Source organism: Salvelinus fontinalis, chromosome 20 (genome assembly GCF_029448725.1).
Source record: "Salvelinus fontinalis isolate EN_2023a chromosome 20, ASM2944872v1, whole genome shotgun sequence".
Lineage (NCBI taxonomy): Eukaryota > Metazoa > Chordata > Actinopteri > Salmoniformes > Salmonidae > Salvelinus > Salvelinus fontinalis.
In genome coordinates this window covers 60,579-82,464 of record NC_074684.1, presented here as the reverse complement: position 1 = coordinate 82,464, position 21,886 = coordinate 60,579, and the positions used below count along the sequence as shown (strand labels likewise).

At 38.6% G+C, this 21,886-nt stretch overlaps 1 long non-coding RNA gene across 1 annotated transcript in view; it reads right to left on the bottom strand.

The window, feature by feature from the left end:
- Positions 1-21,886, bottom strand: part of LOC129817134 (uncharacterized) — a 74,226-nt gene that overhangs the window by 23,156 nt on the left and 29,184 nt on the right. Inside the window, exon 2 of the long non-coding RNA XR_008753664.1 lies at positions 19,445-19,682. This is a non-coding gene — a long non-coding RNA (uncharacterized LOC129817134). The remainder of the gene's footprint in view (positions 1-19,444; positions 19,683-21,886) is intronic.

Here is a 21,886-nt window from a genome sequence, read left to right as displayed (position 1 = left end):
TTATCCCTGAGAAATAACCACATTGAAAACTCACTACACAGACATACCGCCATCCTCTGCCCCTCTACAGTCAATCATTTGAAGAGCAGACCTAACACACTCCGGACCTCTTGACACGAACAGGCTCCCCCAGACCCAGACGGAGTGGCGGGACTTCAACATCTGCTGTGTGTGGTCTAATCCGAGCTTCTAGTTCTGTGTCCCTGGACCACGCATGGTCTGGCACAGGGACCCGCAGGGGCAGGTGGGCAGCTGCCTCCCACGGCAACAGTTCAACACCAAACCTAATCAATTAATGTGCATCTCCACCAACTACCTCGGCCATCTGTCCGGACCTGAACTACACACCACACAGGAACACAGCAGCGCTACGATGTTCACTCCGGTGCACACAGAACGACAGAACTCACCATCAGAGGCTAGATCCCATGTTGTTATCTAACTAGAGATGATGAAGACAATGCTGGTACAAAGGAGTGGTGTGTTTACTGCCTCTTGATTTCAATCTACTGAGTGAAATATTGAGGGTGGAAGTTGGGAGTAGGGAGCTGAAATACTGTTTTACAGCCACAAGAGGGTATCCTTAGTTTGGATTCCGTTATGTAACCACTGCATCTAACAATGTGCCCAATTGCTCACATGGTCCATTAACTTTGTGACTGTATAACGTTCCCTGTTTACTTTCTGTTTTTCACTAAAATCCCGCTCACAGAATATCTCTCCCTTTTATTCTTTCGTCCATGTGCAGAATATCCTCCAACCAAAACCTTCACACCATTCACAGCAGAACAGCAGGAGTGAGCAGAGAGCTGAGAGCTGGAACTGAGGGACTTCATATCCCCAGGTGAGCTGTGGGAGCCTCTGGACAGCCTACCATTACAACCCTCCCTGGTTTGGCCTGAGTTCAAGCAGCCAGAGGTACAACTTGGCCATTGACTGTCATAGACTCTGACAAGCACATGTGCGAGAGGGGGAGGGGCAGGGGGGGCATTGATCAAAGCAGAGCATTTTATCTCCATTACGGAGCCCCTCACTACATTTTGTATTCTGCCAATCTGTTGAACCAGCCGGATTAGAAAACCTGGGTGGGCAGAGATGGAGGCAGTGTTCAGTCTTAAGGAACAAATAGCTGCGACAGAATGATACCTACTTAACAATACTAAACACATACTAAACAATACTAAACAACACTAAACAATACTAAACAACACTAAACAACACTAAACACATACTAAACAATACTAAACAATACTAAACAACACTAAACACATACTGAACAATACTAAACAACACTAAACACATACTAAACAATACTAAACTATAATAAACACATACTAAACAACATGAAACACATACTAAACAATACTAAACACATACTAAACAATACTAAACACATACTAAACACACACTAAACTATAATAAACACATACTAAACAACATGAACCACATACTAAACGACACTAAACAATACTAAATATTAAACAACACTAAACACATACTAAACAATACTAAACACATACTAAACACACACTTAACAATGCTAAACACATACTAAACAATACTAAACACATACTAAACAATACTAAACACATACTAAACACACACCTAACAATACTAAACACATACTAAACAATACTAAACACACACTTAACAATACTGAACACATACTAAACAATACTAAACACATACTAAACACACACTTAACAATACTAAACACATACTAAACAATACTAAACACATACTAAACACACACTTAACAATACTAAACACATAGTAAACAACATGAAACACACACTAAACTATAATAAACACATACTAAACAACATGAAACACATACTAAACGACACTAAACAATACTAAATATTAAACAACACTAAACACATACTAAACAATACTAAACACATACTAAACACACACTAAACTATAATAAACACATACTAAACAATACTAAACACATACTAAACGACACTAAACAATACTAAATATTAAACAACACTAAACACATACTAAACAATACTAAACACATACTAAACAACATGAAACACATACTAAACAACACTAAACAATACTAAATATTAAACAACACTAAACACATACTAAACAACACTAAACAATGCTAAATATTAAACAACACTAAACACATACTAAACAATACTAAACACATACTAAACACACACAAACTATAATAAGCACATACTAAACAACATGAAACACATACTAAACGACACTAAACAATACTAAATATTAAACAACACTAAACACATATTAAACAACACTAAACAATACTAAATATTAAACAACACTAAACACATACTAAACAATACTAAACACATACTAAACACACACAAACTATAATAAACACATACTAAACAACATGAAACACATACTAAACGACACTAAACAATACTAAATATTAAACAACACTAAACACATACTAAACAACACTAAACAATACTAAATATTAAACAACACTAAACACATACTAAACAATACTAAACACATACTAAACACACACTAAACTATAATAAACACATACTAAACAACATGAAACACATACTAAACGACACTAAACAATACTAAATATTAAATAACACTAAACACATACTAAACAACACTAAACAATACTAAATATTAAACAACACTAAACACATACTAAACAACACTAAAAACATTCTAAACAATAATAAAACAACACTAAACACATACTAAACAATACTAAACACATACTAAACGACACTAAACAATACTAAATATTAAACAACACTAAACACATACTAAACAATACTAAACACATACTAAACACACACTAAACTATAATAAACACATACTAAACAACATGAAACACATACTAAACGACACTAAACAATACTAAATATTAAACAACACTAAACACATACTAAACAACACTAAACAATACTAAATATTAAACAACACTAAACACATACTAAACAACACTAAAAACATTCTAAACAATAATAAAACAACACTAAACACATACTAAACAATACTAAACACATACTAAACGACACTAAACAATACTAAATATTAAACAACACTAAACACATACTAAACAATACTAAACACATACTAAACACACACTAAACTATAATAAACACATACTAAACAACATGAAACACATACTAAACGACACTAAACAATACTAAATATTAAACAACACTAAACACATACTAAACAACACTAAACAATACTAAATATTAAACAACACTAAACACATACTAAACAACACTAAAAACATTCTAAACAATAATAAAACAACACTAAACACATACTAAACAATACTAAACACATACTAAACAATACTAAACCATCTCAACAATACTAAACAACACTAAACACATACTAACAACACTAAACACATACTACACACATACTAAACTCATACTAATCACATACAAAACAACACTAAACACATTCTAAACATGTAGTAAATAACCCTACACACATACTAAACACATTCTAAACACATACCAAACACATACCAAACAATACTAAACACATTCTAAACACATACCAAACACATACCAAACAATACTAAACACATTCTAAACACATACCAAACACATACCAAACAATACTAAACACATACCAAACACATACCAAACAATACTAAACACATACTAAACACATACCAAACAATACTAAACACATTCTAAACACATACCAAACACATACCAAACAATACTAAACACATACTAAACACATTCTAAACACATACCAAACACATACCAAACAATACTAAACACATACTAAACAACACTAAACCCATACTAACCACATACTAAACACATACTAGACAACACTAAACACATACTAAACAACACTAAACACATTCTAAACACATACTAAACAACACTAAACACATTCTAAACACATACTAAACAACACTAAACAACACTAAACACATACTAACAACACAAAACAAATACTAAACAATATTAAACAACATTAAAAACATACTAAACAATACTAAACAAGCTCAACAATACTAAACAATCTCAACAATACTAAACATCACTAAACACATACTAAACAACACTAAATCCATACTACACACATTCTAAACGCATACTAAACAACACTAAACAACACTAAACACATACTAACAACACAAAACAAATACTAAACAATATTAAACAACATTAAAAACATACTAAACAATACTAAACAAGCTCAAAAATACTAAACAATCTCAACAATACTAAACATCACTAAGCACATACTACACAATACTAAACAACACTAAACAACACTAAACATATTAAACAACACTAAACACATACTAAACAACACTAAACATATTAAACAACACTAAACACATACTAAACAACACTAAACAACACTAAACATATTAAACAACACTAAACACATACTAAACAATATTAAACAACACTAAACATATTAAACAACACTAAACACATACTAAACAACACTAAACATATTAAACACATACTAAACAATATTAAACAACCTTAAAAACATACTAAACAATACTAAACAATCTCAACAATACTTAACAATCTCAACAATACTAAACACATACTAAACAATACGAAGCACATACTAAACAATACTAGACATCACTAAACACATACTAAACAACACTAAACACATACTAACATACTCCCCCAATCTCCCCATAGTCTCTCCTAGTCTCCCAATAATCTCCCCCAGTCTCCCTTATTCCCCCCAGTCTCCCCCTAGTCTCCCCCACTCTCCGCTAGTCTCCCCCAGTCTCCCCATAGTCTCCCCCCAGTCTCCCCCTATCCCCCCCCCTAGTCTCCCTCCAGCCTCCCTATGTTCTCCCCCTATTCCCCCCCAGTCTCCCCCTTTGTCTCCCCCAGTCTCCCCCTAGTCTCCCCCTATTCCCCCCCAGTCTCCCCCTAGTCTCTCCTAGTCTCCCCCAGTCCCCCCAGTCTCCCCCTAGTCTCTCCTAGTCTCCCCCAGTACCCCCCAGTCTCCCCCTTCGTCTCCCCCAGTCTTCCCCTAGCCTCTCCTACTCCCCCAGTCTCCCTATGTTCTCCCCCTAGTCTCCCCCTATTCCCCCCCAGTCTCCCCCTAGTCTCTCCTAGTCTCCCCCAGTCTCCCCCTAGTCTCCCCCTAGTCTCTCCTAGTCTCCCCCAGTCCCCCACCAGTCTCCCCCTTCATCACCCCCAGTCTTCCCCTTGTCTCTCCTAGTCTCCGCCAGTCCCCCCCAGTCTCCCCCTTCGTCTCCCCCAGTCTTCCCCTTGTCTCTCCTAGTCTCCCCCAGTCCCCCCCTAGTCTCCCCCTATTCCCCCCCTAGTCTCCCCATAGTCTCTCCTAGTCTCCCCCAGTCCCCCCCCCAGTCTCGCCCTTCGTCTCCCCCAGTCTTCCCCTAGCCTCTCCTAGTCTCCCCCAGTCCCCCCAGTCTCCCCCTTCATCTCCTCCAGTCTCCGCCTAGTCTCTCCTAGTCTCCCCCTAGTCTCCCCTTAGTCTCCCCTAGTCACCACTCGTCTCCCCCTAGTCTCTCCCAGTCTCCCCCTAGACTCTTCTAGTCTCCCCCTATTCCCCTCCTAGTCTCCCCCTAGTCTCTCCTAGTCTCCCCCTAGTATCTCGCAGTCTCCCCCAGTCTCCCCCTAGTCTCTCCTAGTCTCCCCCTATTCCCCCCCTAGTCTCCCCCTATTCCCCCCCTAGTCTCCCCTCAGTCTCCCCCTAGTCTCCCCCTCTAGTCTCCCCCAGTCTCCCCTATTCCCCCCAGTCTCCCCCGAGTCTCCCCCTCTAGTCTCCCCCAGTCTCCCCCTATTCCCGCTCTAGTCTCCCCTATTCCCCCAGTCTCCCCCCAGTCTCCCCCTCTAGTCTCCCCCAGTCTCCCCCTATTCCCCCTCTAGTCTACCCCTATTCCCCCCCTAGTCTCCCCCCAGTCTCCCCCTAGTCTCTCCTAGTCTCTCCCAGTCTCTCCCAGTCTCCCCCAGTCTCCCCCTTCGTCTCCCCCAGTCTCCCCTAGACTCCCCCTAGTCTCTCCCAGTCTCCCCTAGTCTCCCCCTAGTCTCCCCAGTCTCCCCCTCGTCTCCCCCTGTCTCCCCCTAGTCTCCCCCAGTCTCCCTCATCCTCCCTCTAGTCTCCGCCTAGTCTCTCCCAGTCTCCCCCTAGACTCTTCTAGTCTACCCTTAGTCTCCCCTAGTCTACCCCTAGTCTCTCCCAGTCTCCCCCTAGACTCTCCTAGCCTCCCCCTAGTCTTCCCCTAGTCTCCCCCTAGTATCTCCCAGTCTCCTTCTAGTCTCTCCTAGTCTCCCCCCAGTCTCCCTCTAGTCTCTTCCAGTCTCCTCTAATCTCCCCCATTCTCCCCCTAGTTTTTGCCAGCCTCCCCCAGTCTCCCCCAGTCTCTACCTGCCTGCCCCTAGCTTCACCCAGCCTCTGCCAGGCGCCCCCCTGGCAGATGGTACCAGGCTGAGGGTGCTTCTCTTAACCGTAATTACCAGCCAGGCTCCAGATGGAGCCATGCAGCCTCACTGGTCCCTTCATCCGCCATCCTCCCCTCCTTATTCCTTTTTTCCCTCTTTCCGTCAACCCCTCTGCCTACCGCGGGCCTCTCTGTGCTGCACCGTGCCTTACAGCCCACACTGTATGCTTCTGTGCACACTGGCTACAGTATGGCCCCCAACTAATACTTATTCTTGACAGTTGAATATTGTGTAAATATTTCACATCCACCGCACTATTCACTTGGATTTTCCTTCAAAACACATATGATGGGTCTTTTCATTTATTTGCAAAGCAATTCTTCACTGTTGGAAATGTTTTAGACGTGTGTGACTCTATCCCTACTTGAGCAGCAGCTAACATGAAAGAGTTTGGTTCCTGAGTCCAGCTGTCTCTCTATCTCCTCTGTCTGAATGCCATGCAGGCTGGTGGCTGGTGCCACTGTGACATTCACAGATGGGGACTCAGAGGAGACTCAGAGGAGAGAGAGAGATGCGCTTCTCATCTCTGATGCAGTCTGCTTCAGAGTAGCAGAACTGCACAGAACACGGAGCACAGACACAGTGAAGAGCTGAGTATCAAAGACAAAACATCGTGGAACACCCCATCAATCTGTCAGAGTCAGAGCGAGGATGTGACAGAATGTAATGTGCAGAATAAAAAAATAAAAGCACTGTATTCAAAGTTTTTTTTAAAGATTTGTGTCAAGTTAAAATCATTTGATAAGCACCTGTAAAATAATGAAGATGTTTGTCACCAACATCTTGAATACTTTGAGATATGCAACAATAGGGCTATTCTTTCTGTAGACTAGTTCCAAAATACAAAACGCTCATGATAAATTAAATCACTCAACATTTTACTTATTTCCTCCTTAACTCTTGCTGCTCTACATAGCAATACCAGATTCAGGTAACAGCAATAGACTGAAGGGGTTGGAGTGGGGGAGCACATGGGTGAGGGGGCGGTGGCCGGGGTGATGGTAGAGGTGACCTTGTTACCATTTCAGGCTGAATTGGCCTGGCTGGTAGGGCTCGTACAGCAGCAGGAGGGTTGTGTCCGTGGGGAAAGGCAGACAGATGCTGTCTCTCTCTCGCTCCCTGTGGGTGAGATGCATGGTGGAGAATCTGGCCTGAGCAGCTGCCACCCTAATGATGAGCCCTGCTTCTTCTTTACAACCTACACTCAACTACTCAATGCTATGCTACATTCGCTGCACTACATTGCACTACACTACATTACACTACACTACATTAGGCTACACTACATTGCACTACACTACATTACACTACATTACGCTACACTGCACTAGATTAGATTACACTACATTAGGCTACACTACATGACGCTACACTGCATTAGTCTACACTTTGCTGCTCTACGTTACAGTACACTACATCCGGCTACATTACACTACACTACGTTACACTACACTACATTATGCTACACTGCATTACACTTCACTACATTACACTACACTACATTACACTACACTACAGTACACTACATTACGCTACACTGCACTAGATTAGATTACACTACATTAGGCTACACTACATTAGGCTACACTACATTAGATTACACTACATTAGGCTACACTACATTAGGCTACACTACATTACGCTACACTACATTAGATAACACTACATTACGCTACACTACATTAGGATTCACTACATTAGATTACACTACATTAGGATACACTACATTAGATTACACTACATTAGGCTACACTACATTAGATTACACTACATTAGGCTACACTACATTACGCTACACTACATTAGATTACACTACATTACGCTACACTACATTAGGCTTCACTACATTAGATTACACTACATTAGGCTACACTACATTAGATTACACTACATTAGATTACACTACATTACGCTACACTACATTAGATTACACTACATTACGCTACACTACATTAGGCTACATTACATTAGGTTACACTACATTACGCTAGACTACATTAGGCTACACTACATTAGGCTACATTACATTAGGTTACACTACATTACGCTACACTACATTAGGCTTCACTACATTAGATTACACTACATTAGATTACACTACATTACGCTACACTACATTAGGCTACATTACATTAGGTTACACTACATTACGCTAGACTACATTAGGCTACATTACATTAGGTTACACTACATTACGCTAGACTACATTAGGCTTCACTACATTAGATTACACTACATTAGGCTACACTACATTAGGCTTCACTACATTAGATTACACTACATTACGCTACACTACATTAGGCTTCACTACATTAGATTACACTACATTAGGCTACACTACATTAGATTACACTACATTAGGCTACACTACATTAGATTACACTACATTAGATTACACTACATTACGCTACACTACATTAGATTACACTACATTACGCTACACTACATTAGGCTTCACTACATTAGATTACACTACATTAGGCTACACTACATTAGATTACACTACATTACGCTACACTACATTAGATTACACTACATTACACTACACTACATTAGGCTTCGCTACATTAGATTACACTACATTAGATTACGCTACACTACATAAGGCTACATTACATTAGGTTACACTATATTACGCTAGACTACATTGGGCTACATTACATTAGGTTACACTACATTACGCTACACTACATTAGGCTACACTACATTAGATTACACTACATTAGATTACACTACATTACGCTACGCTACATTAGGCTACATTACATTAGGTTACACTACATTACGCTAGACTACATTAGGCTTCACTACATTAGATTACACTACATTAGGCTACACTACATTAGATTACACTACATTAGATTACACTAAATTACGCAACACTACATTACATTACGCTACATTAGGCTACATTACATTAGTTTACACTACATTAGGTTACACTACAGTAGGCTACACTACATTAGGCTACACTACATTAGATTACACTACATTAGGCTACACTACATTAGATTACACTACATTAGGCTACACTACATTAGTTTACACTACATTAGGCTACACTACATTAGGCTACATTACATTAGGTTACACTACATTACGCTAGACTACATTAGGCTACACTACATTAGATTACACTACATTAGGCTACACTACATTAGATTACACTACATTAGATTACACTACATTAGGCTACACTACAGTAGGCTACACTACATTAGGCTACACTACATTAGATTACACTACATTAGGCTACACTACATTAGATTACACTACATTAGGCTACACTACATTAGGCTACATTACATTAGGTTACACTACATTACGCTAGACTACATTAGGCTACACTACATTAGATTACACTACATTAGGCTACACTACATTAGATTACACTACATTAGATTACACTACATTAGATTAAACTACATTAGGCTACACTACAGTAGGCTACACTACATTAGGTTACACTACATTACGCTAGACTACATTAGGCTACACTACATTAGATTGCACTACATTAGGCTACACTACATTAGATTACACTACATTAGATTACACTACATTAGGCTACACTACATTAGATTACACTACATTAGATTACACTACATTAGGCTACACTACAGTAGGCTACACTACATTAGGTTACACTATATTATGCTAGACTACATTGGGCTTCACTATATTAGATTACACTACATTAGGCTACACTACATTAGATTACACTACATTAGGCTACACTACATTACGCTACACTACATTAGGCTTCACTACATTAGATTACACTACATTAGGCTACACTACATTAGATTACACTACAATAGGCTACACTACATTACGCTACACTACATTAGATTATACTACATTACGCTACACTACATTAGGCTTCACTACATTAGATTACACTACATTAGGCTACATTACATTAGGTTACACTACATTACGCTACACTACATTAGGCTACACTACATTAGATTACACTACATTACGCTACGCTACATTAGGCTACATTACATTAGGTTACACTACATTACGCTAGACTACATTAGGCTTCACTACATTAGATTACACTACATTAGGCTACACTACATTAGATTACACTACATTAGGCTACACTACATTAGATTACACTACATTAGATTACACTACATTACGCTACACTACATTAGATTACACTACATTACGCTACACTACATTAGGCTACACTACATTAGATTACACTACATTAGGCTACACTACATTAGATTACACTACATTAGATTACACTACATTACGCTACACTACATTAGATTACACTACATTACGCTACACTACATTAGGCTTCACTACATTAGATTACACTACATTAGGCTACACTACATTAGATTACACTACATTACGCTACACTACATTAGATTACACTACATTACACTACACTACATTAGGCTTCGCTACATTAGATTACACTACATTAGATTACGCTACACTACATAAGGCTACATTACATTAGGTTACACTACATTACGCTAGACTACATTGGGCTACATTACATTAGGTTACACTACATTACGCTACACTACATTAGGCTACACTACATTAGATTACACTACATTAGATTACACTACATTACGCTACGCTACATTAGGCTACATTACATTAGGTTACACTACATTACGCTAGACTACATTAGGCTTCACTACATTAGATTACACTACATTAGGCTACACTACATTAGATTACACTACATTAGATTACACTAAATTACGCAACACTACATTACATTACGCTACATTAGGCTACATTACATTAGTTTACACTACATTAGGTTACACTACAGTAGGCTACACTACATTAGGCTACACTACATTAGATTACACTACATTAGGCTACACTACATTAGATTACACTACAGTAGGCTACACTACATTAGTTTACACTACATTACGCTAGACTACATTAGGCTACACTACATTAGATTACACTACATTAGGCTACACTACATTAGATTACACTACATTAGATTACACTACATTAGGCTACACTACAGTAGGCTACACTACATTAGGCTACACTACATTAGATTACACTACATTAGGCTACACTACATTAGATTACACTACATTAGGCTACACTACATTAGGCTACATTACATTAGGTTACACTACATTACGCTAGACTACATTAGGCTACACTACATTAGATTACACTACATTAGGCTACACTACATTAGATTACACTACATTAGATTACACTACATTAGATTAAACTACATTAGGCTACACTACAGTAGGCTACACTACATTAGGTTACACTACATTACGCTAGACTACATTAGGCTACACTACATTAGATTACACTACATTAGGCTACACTACATTAGATTACACTACATTAGATTACACTACATTAGGCTACACTACATTAGATTACACTACATTAGATTACACTACATTAGGCTACACTACAGTAGGCTACACTACATTAGGTTACACTACATTACGCTAGACTACATTAGGCTTCACTATATTAGATTACACTACATTAGGCTACACTACATTAGATTACACTACATTAGGCTACACTACATTACGCTACACTACATTAGGCTTCACTACATTAGATTACACTACATTAGGCTACACTACATTAGATTACACTACATTAGGCTACACTACATTACGCTACACTACATTAGATTATACTACATTACGCTACACTACATTAGGCTTCACTACATTAGATTACACTACATTAGGCTACACTACATTAGATTACACTACATTACGCTACACTACATTAGGCTTCGCTACATTAGATTACACTACATTAGATTACGCTACACTACATAAGGCTACATTACATTAGGTTACACTACATTACGCTAGACTACATTAGGCTACATTACATTAGGTTACACTACATTACGCTACACTACATTAGGCTACACTACATTGGATTACACTACATTACGCTACGCTACATTAGGCTACATTACATTAGGTTACACTACATTACGCTAGACTACATTAGGCTTCACTACATTAGATTACACTACATTAGGCTACACTACATTAGATTACACTACATTAGATTACACTAAATTATGCAACACTACATTATATTACGCTACATTAGGCTACATTACATTAGTTTCACTACATTAGGTTACACTACAGTAGGCTACACTACATTAGGCTACACTACATTAGATTACACTACATTAGGCTACACTACATTAGATTACACTACATTAGGCTACACTACATTAGTTTACACTACATTAGGCTACACTACATTAGGCTACATTACATTAGGTTACACTACATTACGCTAGACTACATTAGGCTACACTACATTAGATTACACTACATTAGGCTACACTACATTAGATTACACTACATTAGGCTACACTACATTAAGCTACATTACATTAGGTTACACTACATTACGCTAGACAACATTAGGCTACACTACATTAGATTACACTACATTAGGCTACACTACATTAGGCTACATTACATTAGGTTACACTACATTACGCTAGACTACATTAGGCTACACTACATTAGATTACACTACATTAGGCTACACTACATTAGATTACACTACATTAGATTACACTACATTAGGCTACACTACAGTAGGCTACACTACATTAGGCTACACTACATTAGATTACACTACATTAGGCTACACTACATTAGATTACACTACATTAGGCTACACTACATTAGGCTACATTACATTAGGTTACACTACATTACGCTAGACTACATTAGGCTACACTACATTAGATTACACTACATTAGGCTACACTACATTAGATTACACTACATTAGATTACACTACATTAGATTAAACTACATTAGGCTACACTACAGTAGGCTACACTACATTAGGTTACACTACATTACGCTAGACTACATTAGGCTACACTACATTAGATTACACTACATTAGGCTACACTACATTAGGCTACACTACATTAGATTACACTACATTAGGCTACACTACATTAGATTACACTACATTAGATTACACTACATTAGGTTACACTACATTAGGCTACACTACAGTAGGCTACACTACATTAGGTTACACTACATTACGCTAGACTACATTAGGCTTCACTACATTAGATTACACTACATTAGGCTACACTACATTAGATTACACTACATTAGGCTACACTACATTAGGCTACACTACATTAGATTACACTACATTAGATTACACTACATTAGGCTACACTACATTACGCTACACTACATTCTATTATACTACATTACGCTACACTAAATTAGGCTTCACTACATTAGATTACACTACATTAGGCTACACTACATTAGATTACACTACATTACGCTACACTACATTAGGCTTCGCTACATTAGATTACACTACATTAGATTACGCTACACTACATAAGGCTACATTACATTAGGTTACACTACATTACGCTAGACTATATTAGGCTACATTACATTAGGTTACACTACATTACGCTACACTACATTAGGCTACACTACATTAGATTACACTACATTACGCTACGCTACATTAGGCTACATTACATTAGGTTACACTACATTACGCTAGACTACATTAGGCTTCACTACATTAGATTACACTACATTAGGCTACACTACATTAGATTACACTACATTAGATTACACTAAATTACGCAACACTACATTACATTACGCTACATTAGGCTACATTACATTAGTTTACACTACATTAGGTTACACTACAGTAGGCTACACTACATTAGGCTACACTACATTAGATTACACTACATTAGGCTACACTACATTAGATTACACTACATTAGGCTACACTACATTAGTTTACACTACATTAGGCTACACTACATTAGGCTACATTACATTAGGTTACACTACATTACGCTAGACTACATTAGGCTACACTACATTAGATTACACTACATTAGGCTACACTACATTAGATTACACTACATTAGATTACACTACATTAGGCTACACTACAGTAGGCTACACTACATTAGGCTACACTACATTAGATTACACTACATTAGGCTACACTACATTAGATTACACTACATTAGGCTACACTACATTAAGCTACATTACATTAGGTTACACTACATTACGCTAGACTACATTAGGCTACACTACATTAGATTACACTACATTAGATTACACTACATTAGATTACACTACATTAGATTAAACTACATTAGGCTACACTACAGTAGGCTACACTACATTAGGTTACACTACATTATGCTAGACTACATTAGATTACACTACATTAGATTACACTACATTAGGCTACACTACAGTAGGCTACACTACATTAGGTTACACTACATTACGCTAGACTACATTAGGCTACACTACATTAGATTACACTACATTAGGCTACACTACATTAGATTACACTACATTAGATTACACTACATTAGGCTACACTACATTAGATTACACTACATTAGATTACACTACATTAGGCTACACTACAGTAGGCTACACTACATTAGGTTACACTACATTACGCTAGACTACATTAGGCTACACTACATTAGATTACACTACATTAGGCTACACTACATTAGGCTACACTACATTAGATTACACTACATTAGATTACGCTACATTAGGCTACACTACATTACGCTACACTACATTAGATTACACTACATTACGCTACACTACATTAGGCTTCACTACATTAGATTACACTACATTAGGCTACACTACATTAGATTACACTACATTACGCTACACTACATTAGGCTTCACTACATTAGATTACACTACATTAGATTATGCTACACTACATTAGGCTACATTACATTAGGTTACACTACATTACGCTAGACTACATTAGGCTACATTACATTAGGTTACACTACATTACGCTACACTACATTAGGCTACACTACATTAGATTACACTACATTAGATTACACTACATTACGCTACGCTACATTAGGCTACATTACATTAGGTTACACTACATTACGCTAGACTACATTAGGCTTCACTACATTAGATTACACTACATTAGGCTACGCTACATTAGATTACACTAAATTACGCAACACTACATTACATTACGCTACATTAGGCTACATTACATTAGTTTACACTACATTAGGTTACACTACAGTAGGCTACACTACATTAGGCTACACTACATTAGATTACACTACATTAGGCTACACTACATTAGATTACACTACATTAGGCTACACTACATTAGGCTACATTACATTAGGTTACACTACATTACGCTAGACTACATTAGGCTACACTACATTAGATTACACTACATTAGGCTACACTACATTAGATTACACTACATTAGATTACACTACATTAGGCTACACTACAGTAGGCTACACTACATTAGGCTACACTACATTAGATTACACTACATTAGGCTACACTACATTAGATTACACTACATTAGGCTACACTACATTAGGCTACATTACATTAGGTTACACTACATTACGCTAGACTACATTAGGCTACACTACATTAGATTACACTACATTAGGCTACACTACATTAGATTACACTACATTAGATTACACTACAATAGGCTACACTACAGTAGGCTACACTACATTAAGTTACACTACATTACGCTAGACTACATTAGATTACACTACATTAGATTACACTACATTAGGCTACACTACAGTAGGCTACACTACATTAGGCTACACTACATTAGATTACACTACATTAGGCTACACTACATTAGATTACACTACATTAGGCTACACTACATTAGGCTACATTACATTAGGTTACACTACATTACGCTAGACTACATTAGGCTACACTACATTAGATTACACTACATTAGGCTACACTACATTAGATTACACTACATTAGATTACACTACAATAGGCTACACTACAGTAGGCTACACTACATTAAGTTACACTACATTACGCTAGACTACATTAGATTACACTACATTAGATTACACTACATTAGGCTACACTACAGTAGGCTACACTACATTAGGTTACACTACATTACGCTAGACTACATTAGGCTTCACTACATTAGGCTTCACTACATTACGTTACACTACATTAGATTACACTACATTAGGCTACACTACATTAGGCTACACTACATTAGGCTACACTACATTAGGCTTCACTACATTACGCTATACTACATTAGGCTACACTACATTAGGCTTCACTACATTACGTTACACTACATTAGATTACACTACATTAGGCTACACTACATTAGGCTACACTACATTAGGCTTCACTACATTAGATTACACTACATTAGGCTACACTACATTAGGCTACACTACATTAGATTACACTACATTAGATTACACTACATTAGGCTACACTACATTACGCTACACTACATTAGGCTACACTACATTACGTTACACTACATTAGGCTACACTACATTACGTTACACTACATTAGGTTACACTACATTAGGTTACACTTTGCTACGCTACGTTACAGTACACTACTCATACACGTACATCATGATATCATGATCAATATTTTTATTTTATTTAATTAAACTTTATTTTATCAGGGAGTCATACTGAGACCAAGGTCTCTTTTACAGATGAGCCCTGATTTACACTAATTACAGAAAATACACGCATCAATATAAACACAAAATGCAAGCAGAAAGAAAACCACGTTCATAAAAAACAAACATATTCATCAGTAATACGGTCCTCAATCAGTTTTCTGAATTACCCCAGAGGCACCAGAACAAACATATTCATCAGTAATACGGTCCTCAATCAGTTTTCTGAATTACCCCAGAGGCACCAGAACAAACACATTCATCAGTAATACGGTCCTCAATCAGTTTTCTGAATTACCCCAGAGGCACCAGAACAAACACATTCATCAGTAATACGGTCCTCAATCAGTTTTCTGAATTACCCCAGAGGCACCAGAACATCACATTCATCAGTAATACGGTCCTCAATCAGTTTTCTGAATTACCCCAGAGGCACCAGAACATCACATTCATCAGTAATACGGTCCTCAATCAGTTTTCTGAATTACCCTAGAGGCACCAGAACATCACATTTAAGAACATTTTGAAGTTTGTTCCACAAAGAAGGTGCAAAAAAACTTAAAGATGATTTACCTAACTCAGTAGAGACCAACGAAATTTCCAGAGTTAATCATCCCTAAGACCGGGGGGCGGTAACTCATATGTCGTAAGTTTACAAAAGATGTTAGGTACAGTGATAAGGTCTTTAGAAGTGAAAACCTAGCAGCCAACCAACTTTCTAGTAGAGAATGCAGTGATGAGCACTAAGATAGTGGTCCGTAATAAGGAGCAGTGTGTTATGATAAACTGCATCTAACAGCTTTAGTGAAGTGGCAGTTGCTAAAGACACAAATCTTTACACCACACAGAAACCTCCTCTCTAACAACTTCAATGAGACGCCACGCACATCAATAGCCTCCATGTCAAAGCAGTGTTTCTGGTTATACAGTGACAAGTCATACTTTTTCAGGTGTTAGACATGTCCTGGTTTTATGTCCTACTCACTTCATCCTGGTAGTACGCAGGAGTAGGATTTAGTTTAATGTATTTGAGGCCATTTCATTTTCTCACTATATGGCACTCCAATACACTCACTGGTGACTTCATTGATAGCGGCGCAAGCCATGATCAGCCATTGGGATACATGGATAACACGGGAGGCTGCTGAGGGGAGGACAGCTCATAATAATGGCTGGAACAGAGTGAATGGAATGGCATCAAACACCTGAAACCCTGTGTTTGGTGTATTTGATACTATTCTACTGATTCCGCTCCAGCCATTCCTACGAGCCTATGGTAATAGCTGAAAAACGAATGAAAAACTAAATGTTTTAAGTATGTCAGAAAGTGTCTGTGTGTATCTTTATGTTATCATATTATTTATTATTTATAAGTGAGTCTGTTGGACTGTGTTTTGGGGAAGGACACAGAAGGGGGGTAGAGGGGGGGGGGGATGCTGGCTGGGCCAGTCACCTCCAGCAGGGAGGACATCTGTGGAGCTGTCTTTCATCTCTCTGTACTCTCCTTCCATTCCCAAGCGAGATGACTGGGTACCTGGGCTGTGCGATGCGAGGCCAAAGGGGCCTGGAGACAAACCAGCCAGAGAAGAACTAACTACTGCAGCCAACCAGCCAGCCAGCTAGTTCCTAGGCTCTGCTCAGCTCTGCCCAGCTCTCCCCAGCTGGGGCTGCTTCTTGCCCGGGGCCTACCTAGCCTGCCGCACAGCCATCCTGCTGCAACATCTGCCCTCTCTCCCAGGCATGTTTGATCTGCAGCCCATAGCCCTGCCTGTCTTTCTGTCTATCTGTCTGTCTGGTGCCTGCCTGCCTGTCTGTCTGCATGTCTACCTGTCTGTCTGCATGTCTACCTGCCTGTCTACCTGCCTGCCTGCCTGCCTGCCTGCCTGCCTGTCTGTCTGTCTGTCTGTCTGTCTGTGTCTGTCTGTCTGTCTGTCTGTCTACCTGCCTGCCTGCCTGCCATACTGCCTGCCAGTATGCCTGCCTGCCTGCCTGCCTGCCTGCCTGTCTGTCTGTCTGTCTGTCTGTCTGTCTGTTTGTCTGTCTTTCTCCCTGCATTGTCACTTTAGGTCTGCATTATTGTGAGGAGAAGGCCTAACTGATTTTGGTTGCTCTAAATGTGGTTCCATGTTATTTTCCCTGACCATGATATACCATCTCATCGTCACAGACTAATTACCTGGAGAATGTAGCCAATTATTTATTTAAAAATCAAATTAGATCAATTGAAGATAATAAAAAAATTGCATAATTCATTAGATGTTTTATAACGTCAAATCATAAATGACAGGATTACTAACATGCTAGTCAAACTTTTATGAGGTCGTGTGTACATGCCCGTGTGTGTGGTCTGAGATTTTTACAGCTCCTTTCATACAGGGTGTGTGTGTCTGTCTGTCTGTCTGTCTGTCTGTCTGTCTGTCTTTACCGTCTGAGTGGTATGGATTACCGTCTGAGTTTCCGGTGTCTCCGTTAGCGGGCGCTGCCACACACATCTTTCTGGCGCTGCTCAACCCCCGGCTGTTGAGGAAGACCGACAGGTGGACGATGTTTCTCATGTAGTCATGGCCGTTGATGTTGGAGTCCCTGAGCACGCTGTTCAGGTTCTGGTTGATGGCCTTGATGATGATGTGGGGGTCGCTGGCGAAGATGGAGATGAAGGGGCCTTTGGAGAAGAGCACTCTCACCTGGTGGAGAGGAACAGGATACATATGTTTTATTTTTTATTTAGCCTTTATTTAACCAGGAGAAGCCCATTGAGACCCAGCCTCTTTTTCAAGGAAGACCACGCCAAGAAGGCAGCAACTATCAATACAAATCAAATAATGTTATTTGTCACATGCGCTGAATACAACAGGTGCAGACCTTACAGGGAAATGCTTACAAGCCATTAACCAAAAATGCCATTTTAACCCTTGTGTAGTCTTAACATTCTGTATACTCCATTTGTTCTAAGCATAAAAAATGACCCGCCTTCACTAAACCCCTAAAATAAAGAATCTTAATTTAATTTAAGCCCCAAATCTATTTTGCATGAAGAAACAACCTGTCATTCATCACAAACTTTGTCAATATCTGGGTTTTCTCTCTTCACAATACAGAAAGACTGCATCTAATCAGTGGACACCAATCGTTTTTATTACAACACACCTGTCATAATTGTTTTCTTTACTAAAGTAGAGGTTTATTATTATTATTATTATTGCTGAAGGTACTGCATAGGTGTAAACATGACTTTTAAAGCAAGAGATAGCACTTGTATAGCCTAAGATAGTAGCAGAAATGTGCAGAAATTAGTTTTGAATGCATTTTATTGAAGGGAAACAATAACAGTATTGATCCTTTTTGGCAACATAGTGATATATTCTTATATACTGTACAATGAATTGTACAACTACAAAATACTAGTCTTCTCCCACTTAACTACAAAATACTAGTCTTTTCTCATTTTGTTAACCATTGCCCCCACCCACAAGGTGTATAAACAACAACAATAAATAAGAATAAAATAAGATAATAGATACAAAACAAAAACTTGAAGAACAGAAGTTTCAATCAATCAACTGTAGGACAGTATGCAAGTGTGTGTGCATGGACTTTGCAGATGTATTTCTCACATGTGCAGCACATAGTATTTGTTTTACAGTCCTTTTTTTAAAGTTCCAATCCCCTTGTCCAGGAATTCCACACCTCCTTTGTTGTGGTTGTAGTCCAGGATGACGGCTGGCTTCCTATCCTCACGATCACTGATCTCAACCATTTTGTGCAGTGTGCTGAGGACGACCACATTCTTGTTCCTCTAGAGTGGTAGTGGGGGTGAAGGCAAACTTTGATGAGAAGGCCTCTCTCCCCCTAGTTGCGAGGAGTGCAGGGGGGGAGCTCAGGCTTGTTCTTTCTAACTGTGCCAACCATGGTGATCTTCCTCTTCAGGAGCTGCTGGCTGAGTTCAATCAGTAGCACATGTAATCTCAATTTCTCATTGTGTGTGTCTTTGTGGTTTTGTATTGTGTAAATGATTTTATAACTGCCGGGTCAAAAATGACCCTAAGACAATCTTTGTACCCTGGTGGTGTACAGCTTTCATGGAAATATGAACAAAGGCGATGTTTTGCTTTATCTAATGTTGAGGTCACTCTAGGAAAAGTCATCAAATTTCAAGTTGAACAAATATAATTTAGGTGGTTTTCTCTGCTGTTAAACATAGTGACGGCTCATTTTTGACCCTTAAGACAACACAAAGGTTAAGAAAAAATAAGTATTTAGAAAGTATTTAATAAATAAACTGAAGTAAACAATACATTAAAAAAATATATAAAAAAGAAGAAAATAGAAAAATAACAAATAATTAAAGAGCAACAATAAAATAACAGTAGCGAGGCTATATACAGGGGGTACTGGTACAGAGTTGTAAAGGCTGTCGTTCTCCTCATCCTCGGACGAGGAGAGGAGAGAAGGATCATCAGACCAAAATGCAGCATTCGGGAAATAAGCCATCTTTTATTTAAACACGACGATGGCAACACGAAAAACAAAACACTTTCAAAATTACAAAACAAGAAAACGACGTAAACGAAAAACCCTGAACATGAACTTACTTAACTAAAACGTAAAACTCACGGACAGGAACAGACTACATCGAAACGAAACGAACAACCGAACAGTCCCGTATGGTGCAAGACATAACACAGATACGGAAGACAATCACCCACAAACAAACAGTGAGAACACCCTACCTAAATATGACTCTTAATTAGAGGAAAACGCAAACCACCTGCCTCTAATTAAGAGCCATACCAGGCAACCCAAAACCAACATAGAAACAGAAAACATAGACTGCCCACCCAAAACACACGCCCTGACCATAAACACATACAAAAACAACATAAAACAG